Raw genomic sequence first — 26,055 nt, 5'->3', positions numbered from 1 at the left:
TTTTTGACTCCACTTCCAACTCTTTGACAGTGCATGCATGGCAGGGTTATAGTCATGTGGAACAACTTAAATATGGAGGAAGCCCGGTATACAGTTGACTGACATAAGTTAGCAACGTATACTCTGTCTGTGTCCGGGGGGACAAAGATCTGTAGTTATGGTGAAGACAGAGCTAAAGTGTAGATGCCACACATTTACAGGACTCCCAGAATCGGGAGACCACACAAGGACCAGTCGTTATTAAAAAGAGATAAACATCAAATTTAATAGGTTCAGAGTCTAAAAAGTGATTAAATAATGTGGTCCACAACACATACAATTCATAAACAGAGTAACAGAAAAACAAACAGGCGTTACGTGACAGGCTAAAATTTAGCTGATTTACAATGTATCATACTGTAGACACATTCAATGTCTGTAGGTACATTTTAACAAATAGTGTACCATACCCTCCACTGGTTAGGTTTAGTTAAGACAAACAATTAGTAACTCTGGTGAGAAATACAGAGTATTAGCTCGACATGTTTCAGTTCCTACAATTATTATGGAACATTCATCAGGAGGTATATGATTAACCACGTAACCAGGACAACAATCAGTAGACAACTAATAACATTCGCGGAATTCGTGGCATCTATAAGATAAAAGACAAAACGCAAAACATAAACTTACAATTAGCAATTCATGTTGCAAGTTCAAAATTCATGAACTACGGAATCAAAAAAGAGGGGAATAGATACCTCCATTGATGCCGCGTGGGTGCTCTCTACTCGAGAAGTAGTAGGCGGTATGGGACCGAAAATCGTTCCTACCTAGAGTAAAAATACATACACATGAGCGCTAAAAAGTAGCTCATTAACAAAAGCAGGAAACGTGCTAAAGCTTAGCAACTAATGACATAAGTGTAAAGTGTGAACCATCTAGAGATGGAAGTATAGACAGAGAGAGTCTAATGTAGTAAAATGAACAAACATGTCCACAGGGTGCCTCCTACGTAGCTCCGAGCTGTAGTGCATTGGGTAGCTCTAATCAAAAAAGATTCATCAAAGCGTGACACGGTGTCTCGTGCTACACCGTTAATAGGCCCTGAAGTAAGAGAATTGGGCGACTAGAGTGGCAGAAAATTAGTAAATGCCGCCATTGGAAACCAAGCAAGTCATATCTCAACGGCGGTCCCCAAACAGGGAATCAGTGTGCATCTAGCCTTACCTACGAAATGTAAATAGCAGTGCCGGGCGAGAACGGATCTGGCAAACGGCTCCAGGAATAGACGCTGCAACCAGCGATAAGTGCTGCAAGGTTAGTACAGCGAGCACCGTGTTCTGGGGAGATAACAGGGTCATTAGGCTGGATGACCGGTGCTTGAACGGTAGTCATGGAGACAAAGTGGTCCTACAACTATGTCTGGCCAGGAAGAGAGCAAGCAGACCAACGTAGTTCTGAACGGCCGCCATCTTGGAGTGGCAAGAGCCGGTCGCAGAGCAAAAACAGAACTCATGAGTGCTAACAAGATAGACATACGGGGAAGCTGTTGGGGATAGTACCAAAACTATAACAGTTCTTAAAAAAGCTACTCCAAGAGCAAGAGGACCGTATAAAGATAATAGAATAAATTATCTGTAAATATACTCATTAGGGAGAATACAGCTAGTATGTAGAGAGATAAGGGTAAACAATTATCCTTATAGGTGTACAGTGCATGGTAAACAGTGTAACAAATAATACAGCTACCAATATTAGTCCTGAGAACTCTGAGGTACCTCGTACACACAATACAGAGATAGCAGAAAAAAAGATCAAAGAAATGGTCAAAAAAACAGGCAATAAGATATTGTACCATTCGACAGAGTCATTGAGACCCCTGATATCACTCTGCAAAGTATAAATCATCTTTTGTTCCATAGTAAACAATTTTTTCTCACGGGTGGCATAATTAGAACCTTTGAGTGATAACAGTATTGTCCATTTAAAGTCTTCATAGTGATGTTTCAGAAGATTGAAGTGCTTCACCATTGGGGCATTTTCAGTCCTGTTTTTAAGACAGCTCCGGTGTTCCATGATCCGAACTTTAGCCTTGCGAGTTGTTTTCCCCACATAATGCAGTCCGCATTTACAAGTGATCAGATATACCACAAATTCTGTGTTACAGTTAGTTAAATTTTTTTGTGTCCAGAGCTTTGAGAGTCCAACATCAATATTTTTAGTTACAGAGGTCAATTTGCAGACCCCGCATGAACCACAAGGGTAATGACCGGTGGGTTCAGGTAGACCCCATAGAGTGGTCAATCTGGGTTCCTGGATAGGGATGGATTTAAGTTTGCTATTACTCACTCTGTTGCCTATCGTTGTGCTTTTTTTATAAGCAAAAATTGGCATGTTCATAGTTGGAGAGGAGGATTGAAAGATTTTCCAATTCTTCTTAATGATGTTGGTAATATCAAAGCTCTGGTTAGAAAAGGTACTCACACAAACAATCCGATCATCTTTAGGTTTGACTGGTTTAGGTTCTAATAATGCCTCTCGATTGTTATTGAAAGCCCTTTTGGCTGCTTTTTGCACCAGTTTCTTAGGGTACCCTCTCTGTCTCAGTTTTTTTGCAAGGGTGTCGGCCTCCGCCTCATAAGTTTCTTTAGTAGAGCTATTCCTTTTCAGGCGTAGAAACTGCCCAAAGGGGAGGTTGTCACGAAGATGTTTAATGTGGTGACTGGAGTACTCTAGAAGGGAGTTTTTATCGGTAGGTTTATGATAGGGCTTAATTTTCAGGACTCCATTCGAAGCAAAAATGGTTAGATCCAGAAAGTTAGTGAGCTCGCTTATAGTCATGTGGGACATGTGTAATTCTGGCAAGGATTCTTTTCTGTCCAACCCACCTGGACCAGGGCTAGAACCCTCTATGGGGATGTCAGTGTTGGTAGGTCCGCCTTTGGCAGTTACGGATGCAGGGTCACACTCCACAGCATCTGATCCTGTTCCTGGGCCAGCAGATCAGAGGGGGAATGCAGACCTGCAGCCTCAGGCAGTGCCAGCACAGCAAGGTGCAGATCGCCTTGCCCCAAACAGGTGTGGTGCCCATCGACGCGGAGGCCGTGCGCCACCAGGCAATACTGTATGGGAAAACTCCATGTACGGTATGGCAACCCAACAGGCAGCATCAGTAGAAATGATGGCTCAGGCAATGGAGAGGGTGGCCACTTCCATTATCCCCCCTGAAAGGCAGATGGAGCAACAAGAGCAGGCAACAGACTCCATTTACCAATCACACAGGGAAGACATGTTGGCGTCCAACAGGGACAGACGGGCGGCACTGGAGACTCTGCGCGAATCCATATCAATAGAGTCCCAGGGCCACAGGGAAGCCCTGAGGGTAGAACCCCATAACCTCAGGCAGAGTTTGCTTCAACTTGAAGCTTCCCGAAATGTTAGGGCAGAACAGCAGCTGGAGCAGCTCACACGTTCACTCTCAGATGAGCTGCATGCAACACGTGAGGAGATCTGGGCATCACGCAAGGCCATGCGTGCAGAAATGCAGGCAACCCGTGATGTGCTGCATGGGGATCTCCGCACTTTAATCCTCCAGAATCAGACCTTCCAGACCTGCATGCTTGCTGCCATGGAGGACCATATCAGGGCTTTGCGTGGGCTGCCTCCCATAGTGCCACCGCCCCCTGATGCAGCAGCAGAGGATGAGCAGAGCGACAGCAGTTCTCCCACAATGGCATAGCCGTGCAGGCCATGAGCCCAAGGAGGTATTTTTTTTTCGCAACATCCACGCAGGTGGGTGTTGGTGTGCACCCTGTCTTTGAACCTCCTGGGTGGCCTCCCCCAGACCCCCTGGCCCACACATGGCCATTTTTGATTTTTGATTTTTTTTTTTACAGTGTGTTGCCTTGTGTGGCTCCCGTGGGCATTCACTGTATTCTGGCTGGGCACATGCAGGCTTGTCCTGAGTTTGGGTTAGATGCTTGGGTTCGTGAGACACACACCCTTCCTGCTTCCCGTTTCCATGGGCTTGCAAAGGGTGTGACCAAGTGACAGTGAATTGCACAGTGACGTTGGGCAGTCTGTAGTCAATACTGTGTACACATCCATAGTGGATATTGTTGTATTGTACACTGCATGGTGTATTGATATGTGCTTGTGCATCCATGTCTTCCTCCTAATCTGCAGGTTCCTTCCTCATGTCTTCACAAGGCCGTCTACTTTGCAGATGCAGTTCATGTTGTATGCAGTACACTGAGACATTTGCGTGGCAGCAACACTCTACAGTTGTAAGGGGTCGATGTGCTGGCGTATTCAGGTTGTAAAACTACCACTACTTGAACTTAGTACTGTCATGTTTTTGCATTTTTCCATGGTGTGTTGCAGCATTGTGATGGTGGTAAGTATTTGGTAATGTGTGCTGTTGGTTATACATTACTGGGAGCATATTGTGTGTGGGCAGTTCCCATTAGGGACAGTGTACTTTGTGACACTTGTTCCAGGTCTTGTGCATTGCTTTGTTTGCTTTCACATTGCATGACATGCCATGGTGTGTTTGGTGGTGGAGCTGGGGAGGGGTTGGGTGACATGGCACTGTTCTCATGTTGTATTTAGCAAGGGGGTAATGAATTTCGCAGCATAGATGTATGTCTTTTGATGACACAGCATTGGTGGTGTTTGGGTAGGTAGGGATGCACACAATGTAACACTTCCAGGTGACCAATCTCAGGATGGTATGGTTGTGACATTTGAGTGTCCCTTATGTCATCATCATTGATTGTCAGCTGGTATGTGCCAGGGCTGTGTGCACTCCACAGGGGTGTGATTTTATGTGAAGTAATTAGCCACCAGCTGCGTACGGGCTGCCTCACCACGTGCCCTTTCCCCTCCCATGCGCAGCGGGCGTGCATGTGGTTGGGGATGTGGGGGCACCATCATGTCCACCGCAGGCCCCGGCGTGTTGCAACGTTGTGCAGGACACATGCTGCCACTATGATCCTGCACACTACTGGGGGAGCATATAACAGCTGCCCACCATAGCGGCCAAGGGAGCGAAAGCGTGACTTGAGCACTGCGATTGTGCGCTCCACTATGCCCCGGGTTGCAATATGGGCTGTGTTGTATCTTACCTCGGGTGGCGTGGTGGGATTCCAAATTGGCGTCATCATTTGGGTGCTCAGAGGGTAGGCACTGTCCCCTGGGGAGGTGGTGATGGGTATCATTAGTGGGGTTGTGACATTACTCAGTATCTGACATGCATGCATGTGCAGTGGCATTTATACTCACCAAGCAGCCATGTATCGCCATGCCGCCCAGCTTCTAGGTCCCGGTTTAGGGTTGACATTCTGTAAATGAAACTGTCGTGGGTGGACCCTGGATAGTTGGCATATACTGAGGTGATGATTCCCTTGGCATCACATACTACCTGCACGTTGATGGAATGCCAGTGCTTGCGGTTTCTATAGATGTGCTCAGATGCCCTGGGGGGACGTAGAGCCACATGGGTGCAATCAATGGCACCTAGCACTTTGGGGAATTGTGCCACCCCGTAGAAATCCTGGACGGCAGCCTGCCTTTCTGCAGGTGTTCTGGGCAGGTATATGTTGCCTGCGGACTGATGGGCGTGCAGTCATGATGGCCAACACCTGGTGTAGGCAGCGTGACTGCCTGGCCTGTGACACCGCCCACTATAGCACTTGTCCGCTGAAATGATCCAGTGGCTAAGAAGTGCAGTACATTGAGGACCTTCTCCAGGGGGCTCAGTGCTTGGGAGCACAAGGTGGGTGATGTGAGGTCATCCTCCCACTCACTCACCAGTTCGAGTATTATGTGAGGTGGAAACCTGTACCTCCCATACACCTGGTCATCAGGCATCGCAAAAAGGCTGGTTCTGGTTGTAAAAATTCTGGCCCTGACTATCCTCCTCCTCCTCCTGCGATATCCCACGACCACTGCTGCTAGGAACGGTATATTCATCTTGGCGTCTGAGCTTGTTGTTCGCGTGCACTTTTATGCTGCGTGGGTCCACGTACTCCTGCTTCCAGCTGGCGTACGTGTTTTCGGATTAGCACGTCTTTTCTGGCGCACGCATTAGCCCCGTTCGATTCCATGAATACGTGTTGTAGACGCGCGTGTGGGCATTCCGCGCATTTGCCTCCTGTACTTCCCCCGTGACGCCCACATTTTTAACGCATTGTTCCCCATTCCGCATGTTACGCCCCCTGTTCTGCCTACTTTTGTTGTGTGCGCTGCGCTATGTGCGCTTTCGCTGTGCGCTTAGCGCATGCTGTTTGGAGACGTGTGCGCTAGCGTGCGCCACGCAGAATTTTAGCGCACATCCAGGGATTTACACGCACACGGACTTCCATGAATCGCTGTGCGCGGGTTTCGCTGCGATTTTCGCACTTGCACTGCGATTCGCACGCTTTCGCACGCTTGCGCCAAAAATTTCAGCGCACATTAATTCCATGAATCGGCCTCATCATATGTTCAAGCCACTCGATTCTTTGATGATTACCAAAAGTTGAAATGTGCTTCTGCAGAAATGTTGTTAAGCAATCGGCATCCACGCTCCACAAAGAGTACCAGATTAAGACAGGTTTTAGCTGCAGCATGTTGGCAATAAAAGCATTTCCCGTCTCAAGATGTGTGAGATCCGATGCAGTTGTTCCAGGCACCTTCAAAAGGCGGGAAAGGAAAGTAGGTTCCTTTATCTGGAACCCTGCGAGATTCCCTGTGCCCCATAGTTCACTGCAATAGGTGCCCACTCCCAGCCCCTTTCCTTTATAGGCTGTAAGCAAATGTGGCACTGACGGATCATGCACGATTTTCGCAAATCTAAAAAGGCATCCTATGGCCTCTTTTGTTTTTAAACTCTTTGCATGTATACCATCCTTCCATGTGAGTGGACTGTTAAAAATTATCCCCAGGTATTTGAAGGACTTACAAAAAGACAATATGTGATCCCGCAGATAAACCCTCGGATCATGCTGCCTACCAGATGAAAAGCACAGAGCATAGCATTTATCTTTGTTCACCTTAAACCCCAAATTAGTGACATAGAGCGCGTAGCCTTATACTAAGATCTGCAGGGGCTTAGCTGTTCTGGCTAAAAGAGCAGCATCATCCGCGCAACTCGGGACCAGCAACATTCTCCCTTTGCACTGTGGAGAATCTGCACCCAGTTGCTCCAAGCACATTGAAAGATGGTTCACATACAAATTAAAAAGCCAGGGGCCAGTACACACCCCTGATGCACTCCCTTATTCCCTGCTAGACTGTCAATTAACTCACCGTCATTCCCATAACGAATTTGGACTCTGGTGTCGGCGCGAGAGCTCCTAGGGCTCACAACATAGGATGGGGAACACCCGTTCATCCAACGATCTCCAGAGAAGACTCCTATGTAAGTGGTCAAAAGCAGAGCTCAAATCCATGAAGGCCGCTTATATAGGAGTCCCGGGTTGGTAACCTACTTTGATATAATCAGGTAAAGGTTAAAACACTGATTAATTGTCCCCAGTCCAGGCCAAAATGCCAGCTACTTGTCAGACAGAATATTATTATTAAAAGCCCAATACTTCCATCTCCTTATAATGACACAGAGAATAATTTAGATGCTCCGCCCAGAAGTGTAATTGGGCGATAGGAGGTCGGGATTTCTTTATTCCCCTTTTTAAACATAGGGAAAATAGTTCCCACTTTCTAGCTCTCTCGGAAAGGAGCCAATAGACAGCATAGCATTGAAAGTCTGTGTAAGGAAGGGAGTCCAGAGCTGTGCACAGGAGCGAATAAGGTCATTCTGCACTTCATCGGCCCCAGTTGCTTTATGAATTTTGTGATGACCAATCGTCAATTCTACTTCCTTAATGGAAAAAGATTCCAAAGTAATACTGCCAGGATCAGTGTGAGTGACATTGTTATCATCGCTACCAACACTATATAAAACGGTGTAGTGATTTACCCAATCTTGTGCCTAAATATGCACCTCTGATGCTTTGCGGGAGTCCAGATCTAGACTGTTCACATTCTTAGCGATGCTCTTCCAGAAACTCTTACTGTCATTGTCACTGACAGCCTTACACAAAGCTTACCAGCTGGCAATCTCTGCTTCCTAGAGACTATTTCCTGTTTATATTCTGTTTGTCTTTGTCTAATTATCGCCAGGTTTGGGCAGTTAGCCTTAAGTGCTCCTAACAAAGCTCTCTTTTTCTTTTTACCCTCGGCTAAAAGCCAAGACTTAAAATGTCCCTGCTGTGGGTGTTTGTTGCAATACTTCGTTCTGAATAATTCCCAGTGTGTTGAAATAAATTAAGAGAAGGCCCCAAAGATCAAATGTGGAGCTTTGGGACTTAAACTAATCATTACGTTATTCATATTAGGTTTCACTGCTTACTTCAGATAATCTACAGCTAGTTCCGGCCTCCAGCACACAGGGCGCCCCTTAGTACATTTTGCCAGTTGAACCGGAAACATGGAAGCAGTGGCAGGAGCTTTGTCGGTTTCCCATAGCCAAGTCAGGGACAATGGAGAGTGGTCACTGTAGCAGCGGTTAATGATGCCAAAACCTTTGATATTTTTCCAGCTGTGTATGGGCATCAGAATATAATCAATAATACTTTTTAAATCCCCATTGTTAAAGGTAAAGTTACCAGCGGACAGCGATTGGAACCTCCCATTGATAGCTCTATAGCCTGATTCGATAATGGTATCCCGCAGCAACAAAGCCATGTTAAAGGTACTTGGATCCAGAAGACACAGACTTTGAGAAGATAATAACAGCCCCTCCTCCCTCTTATAGGGGAGCGCTTCACCTGAACCAATTCTAAAGTTAAAATCCCCTCCAACTAGAATGGTTAACTATAATTAGACTGAATAATTCCCTGTAGAATTGAGAGCACGTTAGCTGACTTAGCATCATTTTTAATATAGAAATTGATGAAACCCAGTTGTTAAGCTCCCTTGATATTCACTTTTAAGAAGAGTAACTTTGGATCCAGGACTTGCACTTGTTTGATACTTCACCCCTGCGTGTTTGCAATCTAGGTAGCCAAGCTTCCTGATGGTCTCCCTTTACTATTAGATCTTATAACCTGCTTATAATATAGAAAGAATCCCAGGAGATGTATGGGCTCAGTAGATCCCGTTTCCTGTAGCATAACAACATGGTTTTTAGAGATGAAGTTACTCCAGGAAAAATCATGTGCTTTGGCCTACAGGCCAGCGTTATTCCATACGAGAATCTTGATTATGTCAAGTCAGTTTTGCCAGGCATATCCATAGTCTGATCCTCCTGGTATAATGCCCCACCATTGATCACGTCTGGTCCCTCCTTCTCCTGAGCACCCGTAGATGATTCAGATCTCAATTTGGGCAGTCAAACCACACCCTCCAAATCACCTAAGCATTCAAACCTATTTGACAGTTGTAAGGTGTTCCATGGTCGAGTGTCAGTAGGTGAAACATAAAGCTATCCGAACTGGTCACGGCTATGAGCTCTGCTGTACATTTTGGGGGAAATGCGTCAGGGATCAGACCGAAGATGCAAATCATCTGATTTATAGAAGAACAAGATTGATCTCTGATGGTCCCAGGCAGCAGTATGTGCCCCTCCATAGTAGGTCAGAGACCTTCAATGGATTATTCAGAGTAAATGTGATACAATCCCCCAGAATGGATTTCTTGCTACTGCCCATCCACAACAAAGGCTTGGCCATCAATAGATCCCCATCTATTGTAAGGGCTGAACCAGAGATGTTTTTTGCCAAGTAAACAACTTTATTCATCAGGGAGGCTGTCTCCTCCATCACGTTGTGCATAAACCTAGGGACATTTGTTAGAACCACGACCATGGGCGTTGCTTGGGGTAGTAAGTTTAAGATAAACCCATCATCTTTGGGTATTGTAGGGGAGTGTGACTTAAAGTGAAGCTCCTGTGAATGAGCACTTTGCTCCTCAGGTAACCCTGATCTAGCCCCACTCCTAGCCAATGGGAAACATGATTTGGGTTTTACCCTGCACTTGTCATTCGATGGACTAATCAGATCAATACAATCATCAACAGAAGACTATTTCTAGCATTTTCCCTAAGGGTTCCTGTTCCTTGAGGGCAGCCTTCACGTAGAGCAGCACTCTTCCCCCCATTTAAGATGCTGCTCTCGTGGTTAACAGGGATGGTAGTGCACATGGAGCAATGTGTGTTGCGAGTGGCGGCTGGATTGCCCTTAATAGTGGATTGCTGCAAATCACCCTTGTCGTGGGTAACTATTATCCCTATTGGGTAGTTTGCTAGATGTGAAAAGCTCTAATAGTTTGTTCATCTTAGATTCAAGCCTCAGGGGGACTTCATGGATTTTAAGGATCACATTTTCCATTGTAGCCAGGCATTTACCAAAAGCATACTCAGGGTAGGTCTCCTTCATACTGAACAAGTCGTTATTACTATTAGTGATCCTATCGCCCATCCCCTAAAGGTCAGATGGTGCACGCTGCATTGTGGCAGTGACCAACAGGCATACTAGCAAGAAATGTGGGCATTGATGTTGCTAAAGAGATTGGGGTTGCTATGCCTGAAGTAAAATAGTGTGTTCAGAGCAAGACATATACCCAGGATAGACAAATGTATTGCTGGCTGACTATCTCATTCACAGTGGCCAAGATTCCATGGGCTGGCTTCTGCAGCAGACAATTGGCCAGTGGAAATATGGCAGCTAGGAAAGACGAAATGCTGGAACTAGCGGAAGGCTCCTTGGTAGCATCGATGAGGTCGTAATAAAAGATGGCGTTGGAAGAATTTCAAAAAGTGGGGCCAAAGAGAGATGTAGTGAGCTTTATAATGAGGCAAGTAGAAAAAGGGCCACACCGCCGGTGACGATTTTGGCAAAGTTAGAAGGGGTTACCTTCCATGGAAAGTGGCTTTGGGGGTATGAGCCTACACCTGGTTAAATGGGCATGAGAATGTTGGAAGTATGGGCATGAGGGCGTTGGAAGGATGGGCAGGAGGGTGTTGGGAGGATGGACAGGAAAGTGTTGGAAGGATGGGCTCAGAAAGGGGAGTTAATGAAGATCTATTTAGTCTGGATTCAGTGGATTTGCTAAAGTGGTTGAGGGCAGCAATGGAAGGGGTTTGTTTCAGCAATATTAAATACAGTAGGCCTGTCTGGCGGAACACAGCCTTTAAGTTAACACGTTATAGCTAGACTAACCTCCAGAGTAAATGAGGAGGAGAGACTCAATTGGACCACAAACCCATGAAACATTGTGAAAAAATATACATTTTCATTTCTTAAACATACTGATAAAATACATATTAAATCTTAATGACCCTTAATGCATATTGGGGCTTATTCACTAAACGACTATACGTACAAATCACTGTATTTCCTCTATAATATCCTGTAGTGCGAAATTCAAATGTGTCTAGCGTACTGAGAGAGCCATGAATTCAGAATAAGGCTGCATTTGAAAAAACCTATACACGCCACTCAATTTTATCAATAACTTGACAGAAGAAAAATGTAGATTGTTATACAGGTTCAAATTGCTGTAGATGCTTTATACAGGGCCTAAACATAGGGTCCACGTTCCGCAGGGACAGTTGAGAAGACGGGACTCTGAACTCAGGCGAAGTGGATCACGTGAGTAAAGGGGCCGGTAATCGCAAGTGGGCCCGCGGTCAACTGATACCGTATGTACGTGGGTATCAGAACAATCAAGCCATTAATAAAGATAAAAATAGATAAATAAAGATTAAAAAGAGAGCCTCAATTGAAAAGTTAGTGCATTGGACGGCAAAATAGTTCTAACTGTGCAAATATGCCGCTCGAGCTGGTCTCACAGATACATCTAAGACAAGCAAATATTGTGGCAAGGGAGTGCTGTTTGTTTGTTTGTTTGTTTGTTTATTGCATTTATAAAGTGCACCGGACCCAGGAGTAGCAGGGCGCAGACGGATATGTGAAGCTTACATATGTTACAAAATACAGGCAAAATACGATATGTCGACGTTACATCTGGAATAATACAATATAATACAATATACAAGACTTGTTGCACGTAGAGGCAGAATAATTTGCATCTAGGTAGTTAGAGCTATACACAATATACAATCTGGCAGTAGGTCGTGCTGACGTACCATAGTTTCAGGGCGAGCTAGTTCTCAGTCAGTTTGAGGTGAATAATGAGGTTCTTTCTAAAGAAGGAGTAGGGGAGGTCAGCTCTCAGCTGGTGTGGCAGGGAATTCCAAAGTTTAGCGGCCTTCACAGGGAAGCTGGTGCCGCCAATCTTAGACAATTTGAATCTAGGTACCACCAGGCAGTTAGTATTGATTGTTCTGGACGGTCTACTAGAAGTTCTTCTAGAAATTCTGCCAGTGAGGTAGCTCGGTGCCACGTTGTGTAGCGCTTGATGTGTCAAAGAGGTGATTTTTAGTTGTATTTTATTGTGTGTCGATAACCATTTATGATGACGTCTGATGGCAGAGATATGCACTCTTTTGTTAATGCCTAGTGCAGCTCTAATGGCATTATTTTGTAGTATTTGGTGTTTTTGGATAATGGTTTTATTAGCACTACTATGGAGAGTGTTATACTACTTATACTGTTTGTTTCGGCCATGTTTTCAACATTCTTTTTTGGGGCACTTGGGGTTTCAGAGTTGCTTGGGGTAAGGGTGGGGTGGAATGAAGGTGGAAGATGTGGGGTGGACAGAGGATGAAGCCTGGATATGAGCAGAGAGGAGTAAGGCTGACCATAGGAGTAGAGGGATGACAGTCAAGTTACACAGGTCAGGGACTAATCGCATTTGTACGGTGGTGGCCCTGGGGAGGTTTGATAGGAAGAGAGCCTGGTTAGAAAGTTATTTGTTCTTTGTGCATGGCAATGGCAAAATAGTAAAGGGGGGCAGGTACTGGCAGTGTTCAGAAAAAGGGTGAGATGGGCAGGTCTGGACCCAACACATTTTGGCACCCACTCTTTTTGTATTGCAGCTGTATCGGAGGGTGTATCTAGGTTTCTTGACGTTACTCAATGATATCCCTCTTTTCTTTTCCCCCATAGAAATGTAATGATACATGAGTCTAAAGATTTGAAAATCGATGCTGGGAGGTGAATAGGAAGCATATATAGAAAATATAACACGATAGGCGAGATCATCATCCGAACGGTTTCCAATCTTCCCCACAAAAAGAGATAAAGGGGTGACCACGTGTTATTTAATACTTCCACTTTAACAATAATGTTAGTCGTATTAAGGCTAACAATGGTCTTAATTGAAGATGTGATTTGTATTCCTAAATACTTAATATCCTTTGGGCATCATCTTAAACCAAGGTTCGAACAATGGTGACTTGTACATTGCATATTAAGCGGTAAAACCTCAGACCTGTCCGTGTTAAGTTTGTACCCTGATGCTCTAGAAAATAGCAATATAATAAGTTTCAGATGTTGTAGGCACGTATCAGTTGTCTTCAGTAAAAGTAGTACATCATCGGCATAGGCAATAGTTTTGCTGTTGATATATTTAAACTGTATACCTATCATGTTATTGTCCTGTTTTATTGCTTCTAAAATGGATTCTAATGCTAATATGAATAAAAGGGGAGAAGGGACATCTCTGATGAGTACCTCTAGAAAGAGGAAATAGTGGGGACATTTGATTATTTATAAAAATTGATGTTGTAGGATTGGATTATAATACCTTAGCTATTGATATAAACAAATCAGGGATCCCATGCCAGAGCTTATAACATATAATCCCATTCCACACTATCAAACGCTTTTTCAGCATCTAGTGCTATGGCTCCGTAGGGATTAGGAGAGTTATGAATGATACTTATGATATTTGTGAATAGTCGAATGTTCGCTAAGGACGTTCTTCCCTTGACATACCCCACCTGGTCATTTCTAATTATGTTTGGGAGAGGGGGGATGAGTGTATTGGCAAAAATGTTGAAAAATATCTTGCAGTCTGTATTAATTAAGGATATAGGTATATAGTTTTGGGCTAGTTCAGGGTCTTTATTAGGTTTGGGACATACAATCAACATTGTTTCTGAAAAGGAACCAGTGGCTTTTTATTATTAATAAAGGATGTATACAGTTCCTTAAGCTTGGGAACTAATATTTCTTTAAAATGGGCAAAGTAATCAATAGCAAAACCATCTGCGCCTGGGGCTCTGCCTTTTTTAAGATTTTTGATGGCATTAAAGATTTCACTTGAAGATAAGGGGTTATTTAGAGGTTGGAAGTTGGGATTAGTATATGAACTCTGATGTATATTTTTGAGAAAGTCTGATGCATGCATGCTATTAGTGGGAATGTCCGAGAAATATAACTTTTGATAACATTTTGAGAATACTTGTAGTATATCTTTATCATTAAGGACTCTATTACCATTTTGATCTTTTATGACCGTGATCCTAGCTTTATCTTTCTTCAATTTGAGGTATGATGCCAATTCTTTGCCAGATTTGTTGGAAAACTGATATATCTTGGATTTATATTTGAAAAGATTTGCGCAATAGTTGTTATGACGTTAAGTGCCATGAGTTATAAGCCAATAATATATATATATTGTGATAATGGGCATATGAAGTAACATACGTAGGGGCATGGAACAAAAAGGGTAAGGGAGGGACAAACACGAGGAACACAGAGTTTTGCAATTTGCATAACAGCCTACTAGTATGTGAAGAAGTAGTGGCTAACAAGAAACAGCCACTCCAAACCATGTTCCTATAATGTCTATTGAAGGTGGGGGGGTGGAGAGCTAGGTTTGGATGGGCCACTCCGTGCCCCATTCCGGTGGAATAAACATATTGTAGAACAAACCATTCCGTGAGCAACTTTCACTTCAAATATGCAGTCTGGTAGTATTCATGTCTACTCTTCTGTGGCCTTGTATAAAATTGTGCAAGTCTAATGGGTCTTGAAAAGTATACTAATGGCCATTAAGTGTAACTTTTAGGGATGCTGGATGAATCAACCCATATCTGGCATTAAGCTGCCGAAGCGCTGGTCTGAAAGTCAGGAGTTCTTTCCGTCTTGCTGACGTGTTATTGGAGACATCTTGGGTTATACAAATCTTGTTACCTTCCCATATCAGGGATTTCTTCTGTTTGGCTCTATCCAAAACTAGCATGACTTGGGTATTATCAAGCACAGCAGAAATCAAAGTTCTTGGGGTGTTTCGCAGTGGTATTCTTGGTCCAATGCGATGTGCTCTCTGGATGTCGAACTGCTGAGATGTGGGAAGATCCAGAAGCATAGGGAGCATATGGTATAGGAACTGGGTCGGGTGGTCATTTTCGATATTTTCTGGAAGACTCACCATACGTATGTTGTTCCTTCTATTCCTATTTTCTAGGTTTTCAGTTTGTTTCTGCAGGCTTAGAATTAGGTTTTCCAGGGATTGTAACCTTCCTATAACATCTTCGGTGTCACTCACCCTTCTTTCTACTTCAATAATCCTGGTTTCGAATGTATCCCACTTATCGCCAAGCATTTTTAATTTGGCTGTAGTGGCTCCCATGAATGGTTTAAGGGATTTAATTTCCATTAGAATAGCCTGCATAACAGGATCTTGCAAGTCCTCCTTGGGCGTAGGAGAATCAGTCTTCTGTCTTTTAGGGGCATTGCTATTCGACTGCAGTGTATTTTCCTTCAGTTGCACTTTTTTTGAGGTCCTATTGAGGCACTGCGAGTTTTACTTGAAACCGTTGATTTTTCTGTAAGGTTTAATATGTTATTTATTGATGATTGAGCTGATGGCCCAGAAGAAGCTCTTTGTTGCCCAAAACATAGTCTTCCTCCACAAGAGTCTTGCTAGATATTATTTTAGATAAGTAGGCTCAATCTACAGTACACACAGTGTGAGTTGAACAAGGAAACATAGCAGTTACGTTAGCCTCACATCATTTATGTATCAAGAAGGTGGTAATGACTTGTTCTATATATTGATTCTGATAAATATATGTGACTTTGTTCAATATAGGCAGTCTAAGTGTTGCATATTATGTTTCAGCATAGCAGTATTCCAAGTGCTTAGGACACATGAGGAGTTGTAATACTTTCTGTAACACCTTTATAGTCATTATTAAAAATTAGCTGTGCTTAATGTGTGCCCAGACACACATAACATGTGATTAAGCTCTTTGGATGTTTATTGTCCTTTTTTATTTGTTTAATATTATGCAGAGATATTTATTTGCCAATGATATTAATACCCAGATGACATTTCCAATTTCGCATGAAAAAAATGATTACACTTAATATCAGTTTCCTTTCTTTAGCTTCCCATAAAAGATACTTCTTATTAATGAAATTTGCTTTGTCTTGAAGTTGCTTGTATTAATGTCTTCAACATTATAATGGGCTTAGAATACTTGCTTGAGCAGTCTCCTGTCCATGTTGTGAAATAAATGTGCTTCCCTGCAATAGCGGATCTTCTCCGCAGCACATGCTGATCAGCTGACATGTTTATACGGGTGCCTCCTAACGCGACTCCGCTGCTTCCTAGGCCGCGCCCTCCATGCAGCATCTCTCCTCAGGCACTCAATGCTACTTCTCGCAAAGCACCCATCTCACACGAATAAAAACAGCTGCTGCATGTTTCAGTAAGCGCCAGTGTGTTTGGTAGTAATAATATGCAATATATGCGCACAGAAGCTTTTAAAAGTAAACGCCGAGTCGGGAGCTCGAAATTCGGCGCTTGGCCACACCCCTCACTGCTTGTTTCTGACATCTGTGCATAGCCTGCGGACGCAGGTTTGAATCCCGAGAGTGCCAACTTACCCTTTCATCCTTCCGGAGTCGATAAAGTTATATTTTGGGTATTGCCTGTGGGTTACGGGTACATTGGCAAAGCATACATTATTTACAAGGAAAGAGATTACCTGTAATATGTTTTCTTTCCACTGTGGGAACTCTGAAGTTGCTTGTGGCAGAACCTACCCTGGTGATCATCTGAAAGACATGTAGAAAGAAATATTTTTTTGGGACTTAAAGTGAATAAATCAATCACACCATGCCATGACAAGGCAGCATCCTGACTATTAAATCCATTTAGTAATGAGGATAATGATTGGCTCACAAAATCTACAGCAATGCACCTATTTGCTAACAATTTAGTGGTTTTGTCCAGTGCTGAAAATGGGTTAATAAACCTACCGGGCGGGGGTCAAAGGTTTCACCATAACAAAGGAACTTTTTTTTCTTTTAGATTTCTCCGGGACAGCGACAGAAATAGTTTTTGTTCTATTACAGAGCAATTTTGTTCAATTTAAGGATCCTTCTAGACCTCACCTGAAAGTGTTTTTCTGTTCTGTGGAGGCCATGGAAGGGTCTTAAAAATGGAAATGTCCAGTAGGTAGTGAGAATGAGTGGAAGCACAGGGGACTGAACAACGTGTGGGTTCTGTGTTCGTTGCAGATAGGAGATAAGAAGAGGGTGCAAAGAAATTCAGGAACAGGGCAAATCCGTGCCTGTGGGTGCACTGCCTGACCATAGTGAATCTGCCTGTAGGTTAACCTTTTCCACTTGTATTCACACACTGCGCGCATGGAAGTGGAGACATTTTTTTTTAAGATTGGCCTCAAGACCTTGTTTTAAATCTGTTGCGGGGACAAGGGTGCAGCGTGTTGGCGACCCGTGGCACATTCTGCTTTGGCCCAGGAGGGCTTCCATTGGTGGATTCTTGTTGGCCACGCCCCTTCCACCTTCAGAGTCCCGAGCCCAACCCGGCTGGGACAAGGGCACGTGGTGTTGGTGTCCCGCAGTGCGTTCTGCTTTATCCCAGGAGGGCTTCCATTGGTGGATTCCTGTTGGCCATGCCCCCTCCAGCTTCAAAGTCCTGAGTCTTGCCCCACCAGGGTGAAGCCTGCGGGGACAAGGGCGCGGGTGTTGGCATCCCATGGCACATTGTGTTTTGGCCCAAGAGGGTGACCATTGGCGGATTCCTGTTACCACGCCCCCTCCAGCTTCAAAGTCCCGAGCCCTGCCCCGCCAAAACTGTGAGATGAGGTGAGAGCTAGTCAGAGCCATAGCTGGGCTTATGGCAGGGGGGGACTGCCGGAGTCCTGGTGGCTAATACTGTTGGAAAGTCACAAGAAGACACTGGAAGATGTACAATGGAGACAACAGTGCTTTCACCCATCTCCCCATTTCCCCCACTATGTCTCTGCAAGTCTGATCCTTTATCCTCCTTGCAAGACAGCCTAGAATCCAAATCAAAAACCAGACACAAGGCTGTGATGGTGAGAAGGAAATGGTGGTTTGCACACTGAGCCTTAGTGGATGTGGTGCCACCGTTACTGTAATGTCCAACCCGTGTCACTGCCAATGGTAACTCTGCTCTCGTAGGAAGAGGATTCAGGGACATCACCCTGAGAAATCTAGTAGCACCTCCGCCTCAATGGGGGCAGTTCATTTTCCATCAACTGAGACTTACTACTCCTTGGGGCCTGGTCATGGTGATCTGGGCAGGAAAACATTTACAGCAGGTATCCACTCTACCTTGTGCCCTGAGGACGGATTCCCAAGTATGTTCCAAGGAGAAATGGCCATCAATGGAAATTCGTCTACCATCGCAGGGCACCCAGTCTTTGCGGTCTCTGCCAACACACCAGTCAATAAAGTTGAGTCTGCTCTCAAGCCAAGCTGAACCCCCGACCCCCAGCTTGCACCTCACTGGCCTCACTGGTCTCCCTTTGGCCCCCACTGCCTTTGCTCCCATCCCTCCCATGCCACCCAAAGCCCCTCCCGAGAGAACTCACCTGGCCATGGGATTCATGGACCCCTTGTCTGCATGTGGTCCTGCTCTGACCCATCATCCACCCGCCCTTCAACCCCTTCCTCTGGACCAAACGGACACAGAGATACGACGATTAACTATGGTCAAGGATGCCTTCAGCTCTGCTAGCAGCTCTTGGAGTGAAAACATGTTAACTATGTTTTTGGGGACCAGTTCATTCCTTCGACTCACCCCCTTCAGGGCCCAAAACCATATAACCCAAGGTAACCAGCCCATCTCCGACCCATTGCATACTGCTCGGGGATGCACCTGTAACCAGGTGCTTTCCGAACAGGCAGCAATGATCGAGGGTCAGAGGAGAGGGGAAGCGATGAGGGGAGGAGTAGGCCCACCTGGGGAACCTTCTGATATTTTTCTGGTATCATTGGTCACCATCTTCCGGGACCTCCCGTGACCACTAGCCCCAGAAATCTTATGCTCCTACTCTGTTGAGACAGCCCCAGGGGGAGATACAGCCAGACTCCAATATACTCTGGAAGTCTCCCAGGGTCTATTTCCCACGTGCTAAGCCCACGCCATTGGTGGGTTGTGTTCCAAGTTCATCGAGAACCAAAAGCCCTGGGAAGAAGGTAGCTAGTGCATCTGGTCATCGTTCAAGGGTGCGTACCTTTAAGCGCAATGCTTATGGGGGACAAAGTAGCGCCACTGTATTTCTTCATGGGGTACTCAAACTGCCCCTTGACAGGAGTGAAACGAGGGATGCCATCTCAAATAAATGTCTTCAATGGCTTAATACTGTTGGGGACTGTGCCTTTGTGTCAAGGGATGCCATGGTGGGGTGTGCAAGAGTGTCCGACGAGGGATCCTTACAACCCCTTTCATTCTGTAAAATTGTTTTGTAAGGATGAGTGAATGGCTAGGGCTGTTCTGAAAAGTCTTGGGCACTCTGGTCAGGCTCCTAATAGTGCATTTTTGTCAGCTTGCGTCCTTTCTCAGGAATGGTTACACCCCTTGAAATTGGTCCTTCTAACAATATTCTATCCGGTGCGAATCACGCATCCTTGTGGAAAAGGCGAACAGGGAATTAACGTGGTACCATACTCGAGGTTTCGAGAACTGTGCTATTCTGATTTAACAAGGTCCCTATTTCATCCCTGTTCGGTGTTATGTACTTTGGTAATTGTAGTAAATGTTTTTGATGTTTTTGATAAAATGTGCTTTGATGGGCTGACGGACGAATACAGTTATGTACGATGATGATATAAATCTATGGTTGAATCTGGGAAATTGGGCAGACAGCAAGCAAATAACCTATATCTAGTCACTTCACAAGCCACCCCCATAGGGATTTGACTGGTTCCAACTGACAAGAACCATCATTTAAATAATTCATGTCACGATCTGAGTCCAGCCATAGCTCACCACCCTTGTTTTAATCTAACCTCAGCTGTTTATATATGATCCATACCCAACTCAAAGGGGGTCATTTTACATGAAATTCTAATAGCATGCATGGCACCGCCAACATTAGCGTTTATGTGCCGTTTTGTTCCCTGCATGTAATTTTCAACTTTTGCAAGACAGCGTGCAAAAGTACAACTTATCAAAATCACCTTCACTCTTTACTTTTATGCTGTGTCTTGTGATAAAAGTTAATGCCACCCACAAATGACGCTTTGCAGACAGCATTTATCAATGGGTTCCCATGCAGGTGTAAAACGAATTTGCCTTCAAGGCGTAGGAGGAAAGGATAGCCGAGATGTTAGCACCGCTTCGTGTCCCTTCTCCTGCATGCAATCCATTGAAAAGGGACCGGAGCGGTAAAGGAAGGCATACACACATTATGAATTGCTTTTACTCCATCCTTCATAGAAAAACCCTGAAAATGCAATTCTCTCCTGCATGTAGAGCTTTAAATAAAGCAAAGAGAAGCTGAGCTCCTGGCTCTCATTATTATGTGTTTTAAGTCACCTTGTGAGGAGTGTTTTACTTGCTGTATGTGCGCTTAACAAGCAAACAATAAATAAATAAATACATCTGCAAGCCAGAAGACTATCTAGGTACACACTTCATTACCACCAATTAATCAGACCACAGTGCACATGTTGGAAGAGATCATTCAACAGTAACATATACATATTTTTGAGTTTGTGTAGGGCAATATATACAATTGAATGACTGCGATTTTGTAGGGTGATATATGAAAATAGGATGATTCTAGCGCCCCTAGATGTGGATCAATGCTGATCAGTGGCCTTGTTAGTTTAATAAGCAGAAGGAGATATTCGCCTCGTTTCTGGATGGAATCGGTTTGAAGTAACACTATCTATTATTTCGAATAAGGTTGAATGCATTAAAATCCAAAAAGGGTCTTACAAGAGAATACAATGAAAAGAAACCACATGAAGGGAAAAGGGTGGAGACTACATTAGGTTATAATTCAAAGGTTAGTGACATGTGCAAATGAGTGCTAACATGGGTTGGTGAGTCCCAAATTACACTAGTTATTAGTGATATCCCTATCTTTTTTTGGGATTGGAGAATCAAAAATGACTGGAAAGATAGATTGATAAATACAACAGTTCAACCTAACAGGAGTTAAGAAAATACATCAATTGTATTCAGACATAGTGATTAAAACATGATTAAACTCTGCAAATCAATATACATATCATATCGTACACTTAAAACAAGTATTAGAACAATAGTACTGATCAAAGTCACCATCTATAAGCCCCAAGGTATATACATCTATATTAGTACACCTTGGGTGTTAGTTCACAACCGGTATCACGACATCACTGGGATAATACGGGCGGCGGAGACGCTGGTAAATTCCCATTCCATGGTGGGATTGATGGAATTACTGGCACCAGTAGTACCGGTACTGGTGATTCGGGCATTTATTTGCTGGTAGGGGCCTGAACTCCCAGCAAACTTATGAATCCCCAGTCCCGAAAAAATTCTGGTGCCGGTATTACCGAAATTTTTTCTGTCATTTTTTCCAGACAGGGGAACTCATAATGAGCCCCAAAGACATTTGAGCACATGCGAAAGAGGCATTTGCTTCTCCGATGACAAAGAGAAAGCTGTTAAAGGATCTATTTTGTTTAGAGCTGCTGCAGGTGTGATTCTTTTCGTACTCACAACATAATTAGGAAATCCTTGGGGGAAAAAAGTACTTACGTTTATGCACATGAAAAAAAAAAAACATTTGTTTTTTGAGCTTTGTAAAACTTAACTCTAGACCCACTCTGTCCTGCTCTTGAAGTACATCAGGTGGTCATTTTCCTGTCTCCTCCCTGCATGCAGTGTTTCGTACACAAGAAGCTCTGCATACAGCCAGCCAGGCACGATCAGCCCAATATGCAGCTGCGCGCTAAAGCCGACAACATGAATGTGCAGTGGATGGGAAGGCCGCTTGCACATAATAGCGAAAGCCTCATGATCCTGTGTATGGCACGCGCTGGGTGGCTACATCCCAGTGCTTTGACTGGTTGCGCATACCAATCACGCAGCGCGCACGTCACCCAAATGAAGAAGCAATCTCACAGTAGGAAGCGGCCATGGCAACCGGCCCAACGACAGACCGCCACTGCAAAGCGCACCTGGTTATGCCCTGACGGTAACGCGTGTCCCTTCTCGTGCCACGCAACTTAGTAAACACAGGAAAGGTCGACTGCCATTGGCTTCGGTGGTTTTACCCCAGTGAGCAGGAATTGTAATGATGATACAGCTGACCTGGGGTGGCGTTTTGTGGGAGGTTGTGGGTGGTTATGGTGCTATAGGAAAGCACAAGCAACTTGGCGGAATACTAAAGTCGTGAGTGCAGCAGGAAAGGTTCAATGTTAAGTGAAAAAGTGCGTCTTTCTATAAAGGCTTGATGTAAAATGTGGGGTCTTTTTTTTAAACGTATATGTGTTCTCATTGTCTTCGTCATCTCTCTACAAACCTGCAACGCTTTTCTGTTCCTTTCTTGGCCTTCATGTGTTGTATTCTGTTGCCCTGTGATTATTAGTGTCTTCTATGAATGAACTAACTTTCAGAATCTCTATGAGTGCATGGTGCACAACCTAGGTCACGGGAGATGCCAGGGTACCTTCAGAAGAGAGGGGTCACCGTCGCACAACTCCTGAGCCAACTGGTTAGTAGAACTGGTGAACCGGATGCAATTAGCCTTCGCTAAGGAGGTGTCTGGACTTCAGTAGCGTACAGAGTCACTCCCAATGTCACTAAAGAGGTTTAACCTTTTGAGAGTATGAGGGGCAAACGACCTTGTTAGAATTGTCCTCTCCCATGGGTGCCATGTGGGAGTGAACCAGCATCTGTGCAAAGAAATGTCTGCCGTCTTCATTTTATCATTTATTTATTTGTCTGCAAATGTTTGCTGTCTTCGCGAACGGCGTAAAACAGATTATGCCGACAGCATGCAGGTCAAAGGGGTAGCGGTAAAAGCTGGTGAGGTGTGGGGAATACGCCCTTTGGGGTTCCCAAAGGGCAGTCAATGTTTTTCAGACCAACGGGGGTCAAGGAGGTGGCAACAGGCAATGTGGCAATGGAGAACTGCACGAGATGGAGCAAGAGTCTCGTGGTGCTAGCCCGTCTGCACCTGTCTCACTAGAGAGAAAGGGCCCAGTAAGAACAGGGTGACTACGTGACCACGAATATCATTGGCCGGGAGGTGGAGCGGGGTGACAGAAGAACCAACATCAAGTGCTGGGGCGTTAGGAGATAAGGCACCCCGCCAGACAATATGGAAAGGGGCTTGGATGGTGGCTGGTGGCGCAACCGCGAGTAACACTGATACCCCTTCTGCCACGATGGATGCTCATCAGAGCACTCAGAGCAGACAGATGACCACTGAATGGTCAGATTGTGTATTGCTTTATAGATTATAACATATTGTGGTGCAATTTTCGTTGATATATTATATCGAATTTCTCTTTCAGCTCCTTGTCGAATTTTGATGTTCAATGTTTTCTTGGCCTGGAGCAGTTTTACTTGCCTCCTGTTTTCCTTTCTTTAATTCTGCTTCTTGTCTATGAAAACACTGTATGTATTCATATCAGCCTTGTTGCGTTGATGTAAGTGTGCGTGTCCAAAAAAAGAACCATTATGTAGTATCAGAGGTTTCAGCATGAAGGCAATACATGTGGAACTCCACTTTAGAAGGTGGAATGTTGGAATGGTGGAGGGTTCTGGATGCGGCTGATATGCCATGCTAAGATCTGTTGGGTAGGTGCCTTGCTCCTGGCCATCCTCTCGTAGAAGTTTCCTCTATTATCTGTGTCTTGGGCAACACATGTTACTGACTGCACATTGTTGTGTCACATGCATTTCTGGAGGGGTCTCCACTACAGCCTTTGTCCCCCTACAGAACATGGATGCTCCCCTAAGTTTCTTGCCTGTGCCAGGAGAACCACTCATACCCATCTCACAATAAATGTATTTGTTTCATATCTGCTTGAGGGAAGCTGTGAGCTAAGGATTTATTGATGGTTGTAAGAAAGTTGCCCTTTATAGCTTGTGGGCATGGGGCCTGCACTTATTCAGGCACTTTACCAAAGAAGGTGCAGTAAACTAAAGTGCTGACGGTGACTTGAAATGTGAGGTGGCATTTGAAAAATGTAGGGGAACTTTGGGCAAAAGACTAACATTGTGTTGGAATGTTATAAGTTTCAAGCCAAGCCCCAACTAGCTGTCATAGAAGGTGCAATTATGTCACGTCACTAAGCCTTAAGTGTCAATTGTGGGGTGTAATCAAATGCCCTAACCCATGTAACTGAAGGCCCACAGGAAATTACCTTCCAGCATTCAGAAACCTGCACGCAAAATTGGGCCTATTTGGGCAGACTATGTGGGTGTCTTTTTGCAATGGAAATCCTTAGAAAGCGAAAACAAAAATGTAATCCAAGTGCAGATTGGAAAAGCACATCACATTGTCGATTGAGCAATAAACGCATCATTTCTCAATGCAACTGTCACCCATCAAAAGAGGGTACACTGTCACAATTCAGACCCACTTCTCAGCAGAAAAACAAACAGCGGATAATAATAAAATGTGTATTTTAAAGAAACAGCCCTGTACTTTCAGTGAAAAAAGAAAAGTGGACCCTGAAAACACACAGGCCCTCATTACAACCCAGGCGTTAAGGGGTTAACAGCGCCGTAAAAAGGTGGCGGCGCCTTTAAACCCTTAACGCCTGATTACGAGGTCCCTTTGCGGTTGGCACCTTAGCTTAGCTTTTAGCAGGCGTTAAAAAACCAACCCGCAAAGGGACCTTGGTGCTAAGTATGGTGCCGCAATTTGCGGCACCGTACTTAGCACCTTCCCCATTCCCATTGAGCCCTATGGGGCAAAAATGGGAATGGGGAAGGGCCATGGCGGCATGGGGAATTACCGCCCCGCCAACCTCGGAATGGGGCGGTAATTCCCCATTCCGCCATGGCGGAGTCGGTAAGTTACCGGCATGGACCATGGTGCTAATAGCACCATGGTCCAACGCCTGGGTCGTACTGAGGGCCAAAGAAATCCCCCACTGAAAGCCTGGTTTGTGCATTTTCACCCTGATGGAGCCTTCTTCCCTCTGCCCTCCGGCCCTCCATCGTGCCCGGACCAACATCATGATGCACATTTGCTGGGGGTAAGGAATGCTACAATATGAGGACATAATACCGCTATTACGAGTGACCATGTTTCGTTTACATCACTTCGCACTGGGACTAAATTGACTTTTAATTGTAATTTTCCCATGACTCCATGCCTGTTTAGGCCATTCCAAGCCCCCCATGCCCCTGTGTCAACCTATGTGCCCCCCTTGCCACCTATGTGCCCCCCCTGCGTCAACCAAAGTGCCCCCCTTGCCACCTATGTGCCCTCCATGTCCCCATGTCAACCTATGTGCCCCCATGCCCCTGTGTTAACCTATGTGCCCCCCATGCCACCGTGTCAACCTACGTGCCCCCCAGAACTCCCATGCCCCTGTGTTAACCTTTGTGCCCCCCGATGCCCCCATTCCCTGTGTCAACCTATGCGCCCCCCATGCCCCCGTGTCAACCTATGTGCCCCCCCATGCCCCTGTGTCAAACTATGTGCCCCCATTGCCACCTATGTGCCCCCCTGCCCCTGTGTCAAACTATGTGCCCCCCATGCCCCCGTGTCAACCTATGTGCCCCCTTTTCCCCCCCATTGCCCCATGTCAACCTATGTGCCCCCCATGCCCCCGTGTCAACCTATGTGCCCCCATGCCCCCGTGGCAACCTTTGTGCCCCCGTGTCAACCTATGTGCCCCCCATGCCTCCGTGTCAGCCTATGTGCCATCCATGCCC

Source organism: Ambystoma mexicanum, chromosome 4p (assembly GCF_040938575.1).
Source record: "Ambystoma mexicanum isolate Mex_15411 chromosome 4p, UKY_AmexF1_1, whole genome shotgun sequence".
NCBI lineage: Eukaryota > Metazoa > Chordata > Amphibia > Caudata > Ambystomatidae > Ambystoma > Ambystoma mexicanum.
The sequence above is the reverse complement of the archived record's forward strand: the minus strand, read 5'-3'. Positions refer to the sequence as shown.